This window comes from Anomaloglossus baeobatrachus, chromosome 2 (genome assembly GCF_048569485.1).
Source record: "Anomaloglossus baeobatrachus isolate aAnoBae1 chromosome 2, aAnoBae1.hap1, whole genome shotgun sequence".
Taxonomy (NCBI): Eukaryota; Metazoa; Chordata; class Amphibia; order Anura; family Aromobatidae; genus Anomaloglossus; species Anomaloglossus baeobatrachus.
In genome coordinates, this window is record NC_134354.1 from 653,929,508 (window position 1) to 653,945,744 (window position 16,237).

General features: G+C 46.6%; 1 protein-coding gene across 1 annotated transcript in view; it reads right to left on the minus strand.

Annotated features, from left to right (window-relative positions):
* Positions 1 to 267: 267 nt before the first annotated feature.
* LOC142290489 (retinol dehydrogenase 7-like) overlaps positions 268 to 16,237 on the minus strand; it is a 51,366-nt gene continuing 35,396 nt past the window's right edge. Inside the window, exon 6 of the mRNA XM_075334449.1 lies at positions 268 to 414. The gene's annotated coding sequence lies outside the window, so the exon portion shown is untranslated. The remainder of the gene's footprint in view (positions 415 to 16,237) is intronic.

Sequence of the window (16,237 nt, forward strand, 5' to 3'; positions counted from 1 at the left end):
AGTACATGGTCTACATCAGGACAGACGCAGTTCCCTCAATTTTCCCAATGACCAATCAGCTCTTCCACTTGCAGTGTGAAAACAAACAATGCTACTACTAATACTGTTTCATTTGTAGTTACATCAACTTTCACAAACACATTTGTTGTGAGCAGTTATTTTTCTGCACGTCCTTCAACTTCACAGGGATTACAATAAACAAGACCACCACCTATCACAAAGAAAGATTGTTAGAAATGAACCTGAAAGCACACTACAATTCAACATTTTCCATTTATTAGCAAATTTCTTGAACACTTCCTCAGTTGAGCCCATATATGTACAAGAACCATATGTGATGGTTGAAGAACAGCAAGTAACACCAATGGTGGACAGGGGTCTTTTTCCAGACATTTTAAAGAAGCGCTCCTTTGCCTGTAACACAGAATATAAACAAAATTCAAGTATCTTAGCATACTCAGATACAATTTAAACAAAAACACAGACATACAATAGTCAAACCTAAAAGTACGCAGCCACATGAAGAGGATCCACAGTTACTCTTTAAGATCCAGATCAATTGCTTTGTGAGTCAAGTTCTGACTCAGAGATGAGTATGAAACATTCACCAAAAAATGGTCTGCAAAAAGATTTTGCAGGATGTTAGATGGGGCAGTGAGGAATATTCTAGATATCCTTCTTTAGAGATGGAATCAACAATCAAACATGTAATTCAAACTGTATTGACCTCAACTTCATGAAAGTTAACCCTCAAAAATTGCAACAAGCTTTCCTTAGTGAACACAATTATGCACAAATTGTGATGAAAGCGCATGATACATCGACCAATGCTAATCGTGATTTGACTGAACTGTCACCTATCATGGAATGTGTGTGTGACGCCCTGGGAAAGCCAGGGGTCACAGGTCACAACACCACACGCACCCCACATTCCCTGCAGGTACACGAAGCTAACCCAAAATCCTTGTTGCCTTCCTCCGGGGGCTGATGTCCACACCAGGGGGTGGGCCAGGCGGTTGGCTCAGCGCACCGAGGAGTTCACAGCCCTGGAGGCGGGAAGAACCAGGTAGTTGAGCTCAGGCAGAGCTTGAGTGAAGTTAGGGAAGTGAAAGTAGAAGGAAGTGAAGTGGTAGTGGAGCAAAGGAGATGAGTTTAGGAGGAGGAAGTAGAAGGAGTAAACAGTGAGAGTAGAGAGAGTGGAAAGTGACAGTTGTAAAGCCTGAAGTTGGTCCGGGTGTGTGCCACGGACAGTGACAGCAAGGTCAGCAGACGGCGGTGATAGTCTGCAGGGGGACTGCTCGGAGGTTGCTGGAAGGACCGCGGACGGGTGGTGACCCGGCGGTACCGGAGCAGTATACGAAGAACAGTCAGCACCAGGGCAGGGGCCTTTCGGATCCCGGCAAGGCTAGGAGTCGCCATAATTTGACAAATCCGTCAGTGAAGGGGACGTCTGTCTCCTAACAACCAAGTCCCGATTGAAGGCAACAGTCCGACCGATGAGGGGAGACACCGCCACCGCCAAGCCACCAGTTTCCCAGGGCCAGCGCCTGCGGGCAAGAGTGGAGCTCCTTCGGCCCAGCTTGAAGCCGAGGAGTGGGTAACCGGTGGGAACCCATCGCTACCAAAGAGACTTTCATAGGTGCAGGGAAGAGACCGTCACCGCTAACTGCAGGGAACATCAGCACCGTGAACCGTCCGAGGGACCCGTCCAACCAGCCGTTTGTTTACCGAGAACTCTGTCGTGTTTACTGGCTGAGTGAGTACCATGATGGAGGAGCTGGTGAGTGACACACGCCCCTGTGTCCACGAGGGACCGGCCGCTGCGGCCGAGGGACCCGGTCTACCCCTGGCCCCCACGCCGCCTCCGTCCTCCTTGCTCGTGCATCACACTGCGCCTGGCCCATCGGGCGTATACCCTTCTGTGACCGTGGCACCGCTAACTGCAGGGAACATCAGCACCGTGAACCATCCAAGGGACCCGTCCAACCAGCTGTTTGTTTACCGAGAACTGTGTCGTGTTTACTGGCTGAGTGAGTACCTCCGTGCCGTGCGGCACAGCGCTGCCCCTGTGCCCCTGCACCTCCACAGGCCCCATCCCCGCCTGTCCACCATTCCAATTCCATCACTGGGCCCCGGGATCACCAACCCCTACCCATGGAGGGGAAAAACAACAACTGGCTGCTCCATACCATCACTCCCGGGATCCCCAGCCAGAGCAGCGGTGGTGTCCACATAATCACCACAACCGTGGGTGGCGTCACGGACAATAAACTATCCCAAAACCCAATCCCCTTTCACTCACGGGCGAGGAGCGCCGCTCGAGTCCCCGGGATCCGGCCCATCGCCCGAGCCACCGAGCAGCGGCAGCAGCAGGCCGCAGCAGCCGCAGCGGCAGCCGGACCCGAGCAGTGGGAGAGCGCGGCGTCCCCTCCTCCGCCCGCGACATGTGTATATATGTATGTGTAGGACCCTCAGACACTATATGTATGTGTAGGACCCTCAGACACTGTTGACTTAATATTAACCTCCCTTAGAAGCAAGTGAAGAAACCTTCTCTACTGTAGTGGTACCAAGGAATAGAAATGTTATCTGACTGAGATGGATAATCATTTCGAGACTTGTGTCATCTATGTGAAAATCATGCATTTGAATACTTAATATTTTATTGCTCACTGAGATCCTTGATTGCATTAGTTCCCTGTCATTTCGGCAAGAGGTGTACTGGCCAGCTAGTTGGTCTTAAAAAAAAGTACTTTGGAAGTATGGTCAGTATTGAAGTAATATGCATCAATGGTCATGTCATGGAACTTTGGTGGTCTTCTGCCTGTTGGCAATGACATGTCTGCAGCAGTGCTGTTGAGTGGCTCACGTTTTTTAAAAATGCAGTAGTTTTTCAAAATGATGAAAATGAAGGCTATTGGTAAATAAACACATTACAAAACCAAACTGACTACCTCTTCCCTGAAATAGACCATCAGTGGCAGGAGGAAAAGCAAAAAAATCTGAGTAAAAAAAATCTGAGTAAAATTAAACAAAGCTCGGTCTGCTTAGTAAGAGATGGACAGTGTGATAGTCCAGGATATTCAGCCAAATGCTGAATATACTCTCTCAAGGATTTAGCATTGCAAAAAATATGCCCTTTCTATGTTGAGAAAGTAGTTCCAAATGTCTCCCCTATGACACTTGAAAAAGAGAGAACCTGAGAGCACATGAAGTGACAAGTCTGGGAGGCCTCTGGCTGTGTAGTCGTGGCAGCACGGTATTCAAGGCACATCCCTGGCTTCATCACTTCTTTAATGTTGAGAGAGTGTATGTCGGTGTCTTCATCGGCCGATGCACAAAAAGGCTGCAGGCAAAAGTCCAGATGCAATAAAAACGACATTTATTCTCAAAGATAAAACACTCCGGGCAGCAGATTCCGGCAATATTAGTGGAGCTGGGGACACCCTGCCCGAACGCACCCTCTGGTGGGAATATGCCCAAAGTACTCCTCTTCCTACGGGCTTCCACTCTTCAGCCAAGCATACACCGGACCCACACCGGCAGAATAGGCTTTGAGGTTGCGTTCACCTCCTTATCTCCGGTGTCCCTTGATGGTCCGCTCACACAATCACACTTGCCGCTGCAGATGTGCACTCTCCGCTGCCCCGGATCCTCTCTCTCCACACACATTCAGACCTTGCCTAGATATCCGGCCGACTCCTCCTCCCCGGTGGCAACAGCCGTCCCACCCGGCCACTAGGGGGTGCCCTAACACATCATATACAATAATAAAAATCAACACTTTTAATAATCACAATGCCGGGTAACTATGCTAAACTAGTAGGGGGTAGGCCCACCCACTACATGCCTCCCCTCTTAAAACCCGAGCCTCCCGGCACGGCTCTTACTTAAAACACACAGAAGCACGTAAAGTCTGCAATACCGTCCACAATAGGCGCAGCACCCACACAGAGGGCTCCAGTGTGCCCAGTTCTCCTCCTCTGGACGGCCACCAGTCCCGCGCCCGGCGGTTTCTGCAGCGCTCCCGGTCCTTCTTTCAACTAGCGCCCGGAGGCTCAACAGCGCTCCCGGTCTTAGATGGGCGCCCGGAGGCTTGGCAACAGCGCTCCCGGTCTTAGATGGGGCGACTGCCCGTACAAACACACAGAAGGGAGCTCGTCCCGTGAAACTTTAAAAGAACTTCTGCCGGCTAAACGGCGCCGGACTTAAACAACAGATCAGCAGTGGTGACTTACTCTGGGGGCCAGGCCCTCTTCCATTCCTCCGCTTGGGCCTGGATGTATGCCCCCAGGGATTGTCCCGGCTGCCGACGGATCCTCTGGAAGGACGCAGGGGCGTAGGGTGGCTCCACAGGCGCAGCTGCTGCAGCTCCTCTCGGTGGTGAAGGCGTCGCTGCCCCTGACAATCTTGCTGGTAACGGCGGCGGTGTCAATGCTGAGACTGGGTAGAGTGGAGACGGGTCCTCGTTTCCCGCTTTTAAACAGACTCCACCCCCAGCCCCACGCATCATCTTGACTCCTCCGCTGAGGTACTTCTTTTTCTTCTTCCGTGCCCTGGAGCTGGCGCCTCCCCTCTTTGGGCGGAGTACTCCATGCTTTCTCTTCGGCACCGGCCAGCCCCAGGCTCTTCTTTCGGCGCCAATTTTCCGCGCCTTTTCTTCCTCACAGATAACGGCCATCTTGCCGCCATCTTGTGCCCGGTCCAACGCCTTGGGCACTTCTTCCTCCCACCATGGGACTGGAAATCTGTTCTCATAGCCCGGAGACGGTACACTCGGCACCACTTGGTCTCCGGCTTCTTGGGTTCCTGGCAGGGGAATCGCATCCTGCCGACTACGCCACATGAAGTGACAAGTCTGGGAGGCCTCTGGCTGTGTAGTCGTGGCAGCACTGTATTCAAGGCACATCCCTGGCTTCATCACTTCTTTAATGTTGAGAGAGTGTATGTCGGTGTCTTCATCGGCCGATGCACAAAAAGGCTGCAGGCAAAAGTCCAGATGCAATAAAAACGACATTTATTCTCAAAGATAAAACACTCCGGGCAGCAGATTCCGGCAATATTAGTGGAGCTGGGGACACCCTGCCCGAACGCACCCTCTGGTGGGAATATGCCCAAAGTACTCCTCTTCCTACGGGCTTCCACTCTTCAGCCAAGCATACACCGGACCCACACCGGCAGAATAGGCTTTGAGGTTGCGTTCAACTCCTTATCTCCGGTGTCCCTTGATGGTCCGCTCACACAATCACACTTGCCGCTGCAGATGTGCACTCTCCGCTGCCCCGGATCCTCTCTCTCCACACACATTCAGACCTTGCCTAGATATCCGGCCGACTCCTCCTCCCCGGTGGCAACAGCCGTCCCACCCGGCCACTAGGGGGTGCCCTAACACATCATATACAATAATAAAAATCAACACTTTTAATAATCACAATGCCGGGTAACTATGCTAAACTAGTAGGGGGTAGGCCCACCCACTACACACTGTTGATAAACGTTTAGAACAGGGTATCGACATCCATGTCATGCTACTAACCGCCATGTCAATTTGTAAGGTAATGTGAGAAAAATATTTGCAGATTGACTATCAGTACGATATCTGGCACCTTGCTAAAGCTGTTGGAAACAAACTTCTCAAGGCATCAAAGACATGGGAAAATGCTATCCTTGGTAACTGGGTGCAATCAGTTTAAAACCAGATATGGTGCTGTGCATCTACATATGGCGAGGATTGTGAAGAGTTAGTAAGCCAATGGAAATCAATCGTTCAGAGTATCCATGAATGGGCTCAACGCAAACAGGCATTGCTGAAATTAATCTGCATTGGAAAACACAATCACACAGCTGCAGAGTTGTGGATCACTATCCGGGCCGAGTTTGATCAATGGCTGTCTCCATTGAACCTGGAGCCAGGGAAGGCCGTGTGCAACAACGGTACAAACCTGTTAGCAGCCCTACACCTGGGAAACATTCCACATGTGTCTTGCAAGCTTAACATACTGAACCTGATTGTACAGAAATTTCTAGTCCACTATCCTGGTCTGGATGCACTGCTGCACAAGTCACAGTTGGTGTGTGCCCACGTCAGCTGTTCACACCCCACGGCTAATTCATTTGCAATGCCACAAATGACTTTCGGCCTAGCAGCTAACCGATTGATATTCGATGTGTTGAAACGGTGGAATTTCACTCTGCACATGTTGCAGCGACTGTGGCAGCAGTAGCAAGCCCTGATGCACTACGCCATGAAGCATAACTTTGGATAATGCAGTACGGATGTGGGGCAAATCACAATTGTGGAGTGGTCACAGATGAAGGACCTCTGCACCCTCCTGCACAGTTTCAAAACAACTACAAAGATGGTTAGCTCTGACAATGCCATCATCAGCATCCCTATTCTGCTCATCTACATGTTGGAGCACATTTTGAAAAATCTGCAAAAGAAGGTGAGGATCTCAGAGGAAGAGGAGGAAGCAGAGGCGCATGAGGAAGGGATACCATTTCCTGTAAGGTCTGGACAGTCGTTACACAGGCATGTGTCATAGGAGGGTAGAGTCCATTGATCGAGGTGGGCTCATGGTAACAGACAAAGTGGAAGGAAAGGTGCAGGAGCCGAGGAACAAATGGAGGTGGAAAAGGTGATAGGCTCAGAAAACTCCGGAGATGAAGATATTGATCCTGGGTCTTTGGCTCGTGGTTGGTGGGAGGAGATGGAGGAGGCAAACTTGAACATTGCACTGCCACCCACACAACATGGACTTCGACTGCATGGAAGTTTCCGACACATGAGTGCCTTCTTGTTTCACTATTTGCAACATGATGTCCGTATTGCTGCTATCAGAAATCCATGGTACAGGAGTTTAGCAAGTTTAGCAAGATGCTTCCACCCCTGGAAAGGGACGTGTGGATACTAGCGTATCGAAGCAAGCTTGTAGACCATATTAACAGTACAGGCACACAATATAAATTGCAGAATTCCAATCAAGGAACGTTGCGTCATCAACACAGAAGCACTATCTGCAGCAGCAGTTCAAGTTTTTTTCCACATCCCTTTCCACATCTACTATACAAGTAAATGTCATCAGGAATATCCAGCTGCTCCTCTCTTGTTACTTTGGTAACTGAGTTTGATAAATGACTGGCTCCACTGACCTTGCAACTAGGGAAAGCCATGTGCGATTAGGGGATTAGGGTGCAAACGTAGTGGCGACACTATGACACTGGATGGATCAACCTGGTTGTAGAGAAATGTCTATGGCAGTAGTATGTCCTGGATGCGCTGCTGCAGAATGCACTGTCTCTGTGAGCTCACTTTTTCAAATTAAAATGCAGACGCCATTGGAATGAGGGCAATTGATGCTACTGTACTGCTGTGCGACTGAAAGGATTTTGAATGTTGAGACTCCAAAATGGGTCTGAAACTTATGTCTTGTGAGTAGTGCCAGGCTTTTGGGACCAAGAGGCCTACATTGGTCACTGTAGCATGTCTTAATTTTGTAATTTGTAATGTAGGTGCACAGCCTATGTGTTGCATGGACCGTACCTCCCTGCTGTTTTAAGGCCCTTGTATCGTCCTCCTGAAACCACAGTCTCAGGATGGTTGTCATGCGCAGGCTAGAGGCAAGCCACTCACTGAGCAGGATCCCATGAACCCCGAAAACCTTGAGATCTGGGATTACTACAGCGCCCTGAAGATTGCTACCTGTGGAAGGCTGCGGTACAGAGAAGAGTAGTTGTCAGCCAGGGTCAAACCAGGAGTTACGTGAAAGGGTCAAAATCGGCAGACAAGAACGTAGTCAGGAAATCAGGCTAAGGTCAAAACCGGAGTTGACAGCGAGGTACAACAAATGGCAGTTAGGAGAGTAGTCAGAGCAGGCAGGGGTCAAAACACAGGAATCAATTTACAGAGCAGGGAAAACCAGAGACTAGCAGTACTACAAAACTATATCTGGCAGAGACCAGCAGACAGGAGGGAGAATTAGAAGGGTGTGGTGTCTTTTCATTGGCTGTAGCTGAAAGGTGGTAACTTCAGCTGGAAGACACGCCACCACAGTCAGCCAGTGGTACTGCAGCTCCCATGAAAACACAGCTAAGTGGATGGGTGTAGCCTGCGCCTACCAGAGCCACTGGCACTGACTCCTCCCCTATCACCAACACTTTCTACAACTGGAATACGGCGACACCTGGTGACCAAAGCAGAAGTCGCAGGCGTGGACTCCGGTTGGGAAGTGACAGCCCTATGGGGAGGGGTGTAATTGATGCTACTGTACTGCTGTGTGCCTGAAAGGATTTTGAATGTTGAGACTCCAAAATGGGTCTGGAATTTACAGTTAGGTCCAGAAATATTTGGACAGTGACACAATTTTCGCGAGTTGGGCTCTGCATGCCACCACATTGGATTTGAAATGAAACCTCTACAACAGAATTCAAGTGCAGATTGTAACGTTTAATTTGAAGGTTTGAACAAAAATATCTGATAGAAATTGTAGGAATTGTTAACATTTCTTTACAAACACTCCACATTTTAGGAGGTCAAAAGTAATTGGACAAATAAACCAAACCCAAAGAAAATATTTTTATTTTCAATATTTTGTTGCGAATCCTTTGGAGGCAATCACTGCCTTAAGTCTGGAACCCATGGACATCACCAAACTCTGGGTTTCCTCCTTCTTAATGCTTTGCCAGGCCTTTACAGCCGCAGCCTTCAGGTCTTGCTTGTTTGTGGGTCTTTCCGTCTTAAGTCTGGATTTGAGCAAATGAAATGCATGCTCAATTGGGTTAAGATCTGGTGATTGACTTGGCCATTGCAGAATCTTCCACTTTTTTGCACTCATGAACTCCTGGGTAGCTTTGGCTGTATGCTTGGGGTCATTGTCCATCTGTACTATGAAGCGCCGTCCGATCAACTTTGCGGCATTTGGCTGAATCTGGGCTGAAAGTATATCCCGATACACTTCAGAATTCATCCGGCTACTCTTGTCTGCTGTTATGTCATCAATAAACACAAGTGACCCAGTGCCATTGAAAGCCATGCATGCCCATGCCATCACGTTGCCTCCACCATGTTTTACAGAGGATGTGGTGTGCTTTGGATCATGTGCCGTTCCCTTTCTTCTCCAAACTTTTTTCTTCCCATCATTCTGGTACAGGTTAATCTTTGTCTCATCTGTCCATAGAATACTTTTCCTGAACTGAGCTGGCTTCATGAGGTGTTTTTCAGCAAATTTAACTCTGGCCTGTCTATTTTTGGAATTGATGAATGGTTTGCATCTAGATGTGAACCCTTTGTATTTACTTTCATAGAGTCTTCTCTTTACTGTTGACTTAGAGACAGATACACCTACTTCACTGAGAGTTTTCTGGACTTCAGTTGATGTTGTGAACGGGTTCTTCTTCACCAAAGAAAGTATGCGGCGATCATCCACCACTGTTGTCATCTGTGGACGCCCAGGCCTTTTTGAGTTCCCAAGCTCACCAGTCAATTCCTTTTTTCTCAGAATGTACCCGACTGTTGATTTTGCTACTCCAAGCATGTCTGCTATCTCTCTGATGGATTTTTTCTTTTTTTTCAGCCTCAGGATGTTCTGCTTCACCTCAATTGAGAGTTCCTTAGACCGCATGTAGTCTGGTCACAGCAACAGCTTCCAAATGCAAAACCACACACCTGTAATCAACCCCAGACCTTTTAACTACTTCATTGATTACAGGTTAACGAGGGAGACGCCTTCAGAGTTAATTGCAGCCCTTAGAGTCCCTTGTCCTATTACTTTTAGTCCCTTGAAAAAGAGGAGGCTATGCATTACAGAGCTATGATTCCTAAACCCTTTCTTCGATTTGGATGTGAAAACTCTCATATTGCAGCTGGGAGTGTGCACTTTCAGCCCATATTATATATATAATTGTATTTCTGAACATGTTTTTGTAAACAGCTAAAATAACAAAACTTGTGTCACTGTCCAAATATTTCTGGACCTAACTGTATGTCTTGTGGGTAGTGCCAGACTTCTGGGACCAAGAGGCCTACACCGTTCACTGTAGCCTGTCCTAATTTTACAAATTATAACGTCGGCACACAGCCTGTCTGTTGCATGGACCGTACCCCCCTGCTGTTTTAAGACTCTATGGGGAAGGGGGCAATTAATGCTTCTGTACTGCTGTCTGTCTGAAAGGATTTTGAATGTCTAGAATCCAAAATGGGTCTCAAACTTATGTCTTGTGGGTAATGCCAGGCTTCTGGAACCAAGAGGCCTACACTTATCACTGTAGTATGTCGTAATTTTGCAAATTGCAATACCAGCCTATAGCCTGTGTGTTGCATGGTGCGTATCTCCCTGCTGTTTTTAGACACTATGGGTAGGGGGGGGCAATTGATACTAGTGTACTGCTGTCTGCCTGAAAGGATTTTGAATGTCAACACTACTAGATGGGTCTCAAATTTGTCTTTTGTCTGTGCTGGCAGGGGTATGGGAGCACCAACCCTACACCTGTCTCTCATATACCTCTATCTTTCGTCTGTCAATAGCCTAGGAAGCTAATGGCTATGCCAAAACAGTGGTTCTGCAATGTTAAATGTATTTTTGTTGCTTTGGAAGCTTTTAGACCCCCCCTAACGGTGTATTCTGTGCCTTACATTTGGCCAATTGAATCCAATGGGGTTTGGAAAGGTTCAATAAAGGTTCGAAGTTCGGTTCAATAAAGGTCAATGAATGTTCGGTTCGGGATGTTCGCTTACCTCTAGTTATGACCTCCGGTACTATGGAGTCTGCAGCAGCTTTTCTTATACCAAGCGTTATTTTCTTCTTGTGGTGACCACAACCATACAAGGTGAGTAAGTCACCCTTGCAAATCATATACACTTGCTACACGTTCTCTTTTTTCATTAGCTCTTGTTTTTTTTTTATTATATTTCAAACTGAGGGAAACTTGAAAACGCTTTGCAGGTCTCCACCATTATCATTTTCAGAGTGCTAGGGCAGCTGCCTTAGGAGAACCCATGGCTGCTGTGTTTTGACACAAGGTTAGAGGAGGCTGGGTTTTAATAAAGCTGTGAAATTTGCATCAGCTGGCCTTTCCTAACAATGATAGTGAACAAGCCATAACACTAACAGCCTAATTAAGGACTGAAACTTTGGTCAAACTTGTCCGAGCACACAAATCCCCAAGGGTGTCCAAAACTGTGCTTTTTGCTTTTGGAATTTTTCAAATGTAAAAGATGAAAAAAATAAGTAAGTAAATAAATATATGATGACAAGATGTGAGGGGAGTACTCACTTTTGTGATATTCTGTAGCATCTGTTCTAGAAAAATCTACATGTCTTTATGATCTCTGTAGAATAACACATTTAGTACATACTGTAGGCCCCTACTACTCAGTAAAACAGTTAGGATGGAAACACATCTATGCAAGTAAAATCGGTCCGACTGGGCTGAAAAAAACTCGGCTGCTTTTAGTTCACGTTAGGTCCGAGTGCAACGCAAGTGCGATGCTTTTTCTGAATAAATTAATGATTTTACTAGTGTGTGTAATGCGTGTGTAATGCGTGTGTAATGCGTATTTTTTACTATGTCATCTGCCATTCAGCTCTGCTACATGGCCGCTGACAGCAGACACAGACAGACATGTAGCAGAGCTGAATGGCAGATGACAGCAGACACAGAAAGAGCCGCACGATCAGAATGAACTCGGGTTAACTTCACCCGACTTCATTGTCATGCTGCGGCTCTGTCTGTGCCGCGTCCTGATTAGCGGTCTCCTGTGCAGGATTCACTGGTGACCGCTAATCCCCTGAGTGACTGAAGTTAGCAGCCCTCTCTCATACTCACCGATCCCCGATCCCCGGCGCGGCGCTGCACGGCGTTCACACTGCTCTGGTGGCTTTTACTATTTTGAAAAAGCCGGCCGCTCATTAAACAATCTCGTATTCCCTGCTTTCCCCGCCCACAGGCGCCTATGATTGGTTTCAGTGAGACACGCCCCCACGCTGAGTGACAGGTGTCTCACTGCACCCAATCACAGCAGCCGGTGGGCGTGTCTATACTGTGCAGTGAAATAAATAATTAAATAATTAAAAAAAACGGCGACAGTTCTGGGACTGTACCCGGCTCTTCCCGATTTGCCCTGGTGCGTTGGCAAATCGGGGTAATAAGGAGTTAATGGCAGCCCATAGCTGCCACTAAATCCTAGATTAATCATGTCAGGCGTCTCCACGAGATACCTTCCATGATTAATTTGTAAGTTACAGTAAATAAACACACACACACCTGAAAAATCCTTTATTAGAAATAAAAAACACTAACAAACTCCCTGGTTCACCACTTTAATAAGCCCCAAAAAGCCCTCCATGTCCGGCGTAATCCAGGATGGTCCAGCATCGCTTCCAGCTCTGCTGCATGGAGGTGACCGGAGCTGCAGAAAACACAGCCGCTCCTGTCAGCTCCACGCAGCAACTTAGGTGAGTATCGCGATTAGCTGAGCTGTCACTGAGGATACCCGCTGTCACTGTTGGAGGATCCAGCGGTGGCCGCGGGTAACCTCAGTGACAGCTCAGCTGATCGCGATACTCACCTCAGTTGCTGCATGGAGCTGACAGGAGCGGCGGTGTCTGCTACAGCTCCTGCCACCTTCATGCAGCAGAGCTGGAAGTGATGCTGGACCATCCTGGATTACGCCGGATATCGAGGGCTTTTTGGGGTTTATAAAATTGTTGAACCAGGGAATTTGTTAGTGTTTTTTATTTCTAATAAAGGATTTTTTCGGGTGTGTATGTTTTATTTACTGTAACTTAAAGATTAACTATGGAAGGTATCTCATAGACGCCTGACATGATTAATCTAGGAGTTATTGGCAGCTATGGGCTGCCAATAACTCCTTATTACCCCGATTTGCCAACGCACCAGGGAAAATCGGGAAGAGCCGGGTACAGTCCCAGAACTGTCGCATCTAATGTATGTGGCAATTCTGGGCGGCTGCTGACTGATATTGTTAGGCTGGGGGGCTCCCAATAACGTGGAGCTCCCCATCCTGAGAATACCAGCCTTCAGCCGTATGGCTTTATCTGGCTGGTATTAAAATTGGGGGGGGGGCCCGCACGCCGTTTTTTTTTAATTATTTAATTATTTATTTCACTGCACAGTATAGACCGGCTGCTGTGATTGGGTTCAGTGAGACACCTGTCACTCAGCGTGGGGGCATGTCTCACTGCAACCAATCATAGGCGCCTGTGGGCGGGGAAAGCAGGGAATACGAGATTGTTTAATGAGCGGCCGGCTTTTTCAAAATAGTAAAAGCCGCCGCAGCAGTATGAATGCTGTGCAGCGCCGCGCCGGGGATCGGGGAACGGTGAGTATGAGAGAGGAGGGGAAAATGACCGACAGACTGTGAGAGAGGGACAGAGATAGTGACGGACCGACAGAGAGAGAATAGAGACCGAGAGGGAGAGACCGACTGACAGAGAATTGTGGTTGACAGACATTGTGAGACATCACTCGTTTCCAGTGTTTTAGGAAACATGCGAGAAATGTATTTAGAAAATCGGATGTCACTAGGATGGTGTGAGTGCCGTACCGTGACATCTGACTATTTACACGCTCCCATAGACTTGCATTGGAGAGACTCACAGTAGAAACTCGCAAAAAAGCAGCATGCTGCAATTTTTTTCTCGGTCCGATTTGGACTGAGAAAAATATCGCAGATGAGAGCTGAATCATTCACTAACATGTGTCCGATTCCAATGCGAGTTTTTCTCGCATTGCTCTACTGCGAGAAACTCGCAAGTGAGAAGCAGCCCTTAGGCTGGTAACACACCTATGCGTGTAAAATCGGTCCGCCTAGGCTGGAAAAAACTCAGGTGATTTTTAGTTCACGTTAGGTCAGAGTGCAACACAAGTGCGATGCTTGTTTTGAATAATTTAATGATTTTGACTCACGTGTGTGATGCGATTGAGATGCATGTTTCCTGCAACATCTTAACAAAATTAATTCGATTACACATGTGTCAGATAATTAACCTTTGGAAATGTGATGTCATATTCATCTGTTGAATAATGAATGAGCGAAGTTACTGCCACACTCGCAAATTGGAACGCTGGTGCGCGTGTGTGATCCTTCTTTAAACACGCTTCCATAGGAAATCATTGAGAAAAATGGTGTGAGAAACTCGCAAAAAAGCAGCATGCTGCGATTTTTTTCTCAGTCCGGTTTGGACTGAGAAAAAAATCGCTAATGCGAGCTGAATCATTCACTAACATGTGACCCATTCCAATGCGAGATTTTCTCGCAATACACTACTGCGAGAAACTCGCAAGTGAGAAGCCGCCCTTAAGTTTGATGTATTTTGCCAAAAGGCTCATTATGTAAATAGTGATCCCAATGTGATAGACTCATATTTACACATGATTTAGATGTTATTATTGCATAAACATATGAGATTCATGTGAGTGGGTATAGTCTGAAAGTGTTCATCCTCACTAATAATGTCTGCAAAAATATCTATACATCATAAAGGTCAGCAGCAACCAGGTCACAGTCTCTTATTGTACAGAAAATCATGGTTGGAAAATCAAACATCACCCCGTGATGTACATTTTTTATTTTTGTTTTTTGCTCCCCTTCTTCTGAGAGCCGTAACTTTTTTTATTGTTCTTTCAGTCTTGCCATATGAGGGCTTGATTTTTTTGCGGGATGAGTTGTACTTTTAAATTAAATCATGAGTTTTACCATATAATGTACTGGAAAATAACAAAAAAAAAATTGCAAGTGCAGAAAAATGTGCAAAAAAAATGTGATTGCACGATTGTTTTTGGGATATTTTATTCATTGTGTTCATTATATTGTAAAACTGATGTGTTAGATGCTTAAGGTCGGTACGAGTTCGTAGATACCAAACATGTATATGGTTACTTTTATCTAAGGAGTAAAAAAAAATTCTGAAGTTTGTCCAAAAAAAAGTACTGCACTTTTTGTGCCATTATCCGCGTAGAGCTCTAACTTTTTGGGATATGGAGCTCAGTGATGGCTTATTTTTTGCATTCCATCTGATGTTTTTAATGGTACTGTATTTGCACAGATGTTACATTTTGATCGCTTTTATTGCATTTTGCGCAAAATTTGTGACAACCAAAAATCTTAATTTTGGCGTTTTGGAATTGTTTTGCCTCTATAATATTTACCAATTAGCTTAATTGATTTTATATTTTGATAGATCGGGCATTTCTGAACTCGGCAATACCAAATGTGTATATAGATTTATTATTATTTTAACCCTTTAGTTTTGAATGAGGGGTGATTTGAACTTTTAGTTTTTTATTTTTCTTAAAGTTTTAAAACTTTTTTTTAGGATTTTTTTATTTATTTTACTAGTCCTCATAGGGGACTATAAGCATCAGCAGTATGATTGCTGATTCATTTCTGTTAATCAGAGCTGCACAGCGTTGTTTTGCTGCATTTTTTGGGTGCATTTTTGGTACCAAAACTGCATGCCTTTCCTTCCCATGCAAAGTTTGAGATTTTATTTTTACTGTGCGCACATTGCAGTTTTTTTGGGCTGCATCTTTGTGATGACCACAAAGATGCAGCATGTCAATTCTTTTTACAATTTGTCCCTGCCTTTTGGGGAACTGGCAGATCAATCCTCCACTTCCTCAGGATCAGCGGGGAATTGATCCCTGGTATCTGGCCAGATGCCAGTCCCCATATAAAGTCTACGGGGACCAGAATCCAGAGCAAAGGGATAGAAGCAAGCGCTTCATACTTACCGATTCACTGGGGCGGCTGTCACACTGCTCCCGCTGTCTCTCATTCTTCTTCCCAGGCCGCTCATTAGGCTCATATATATTCACTGCTTCCCCCGTCCATCGGCATCTGTGATTGGTTGCAGTCAGATGAGCCCCCACTCTAAGTGACAGCATGCCTGAGGCTTCCAATCACAGACACCGGCAGGTGGGTCTATATCTTACAGTAAAATAAATAAGTAAATAATTAAAAAAATTGGCGTATGGTTCCCCCTTATTATGATACCAGCACAGACAACTGGTGGCTGATATTCTCAGGATGAGGATACCCATGGTTATTTGGTGCCCCCAGCCTAAAAATATCAGCCTGCAGTCCCTGGAATTGCCACATCCATTAGATGCCACATGCCCAGCACTTTACCAGGCTGGTGCAGTGGCAATTGGGGTAATAAGGGAGTTAGCGGCAGCCCAGAGCAGCCACTTAATCCTGTATTAGTAATAGCAGGTG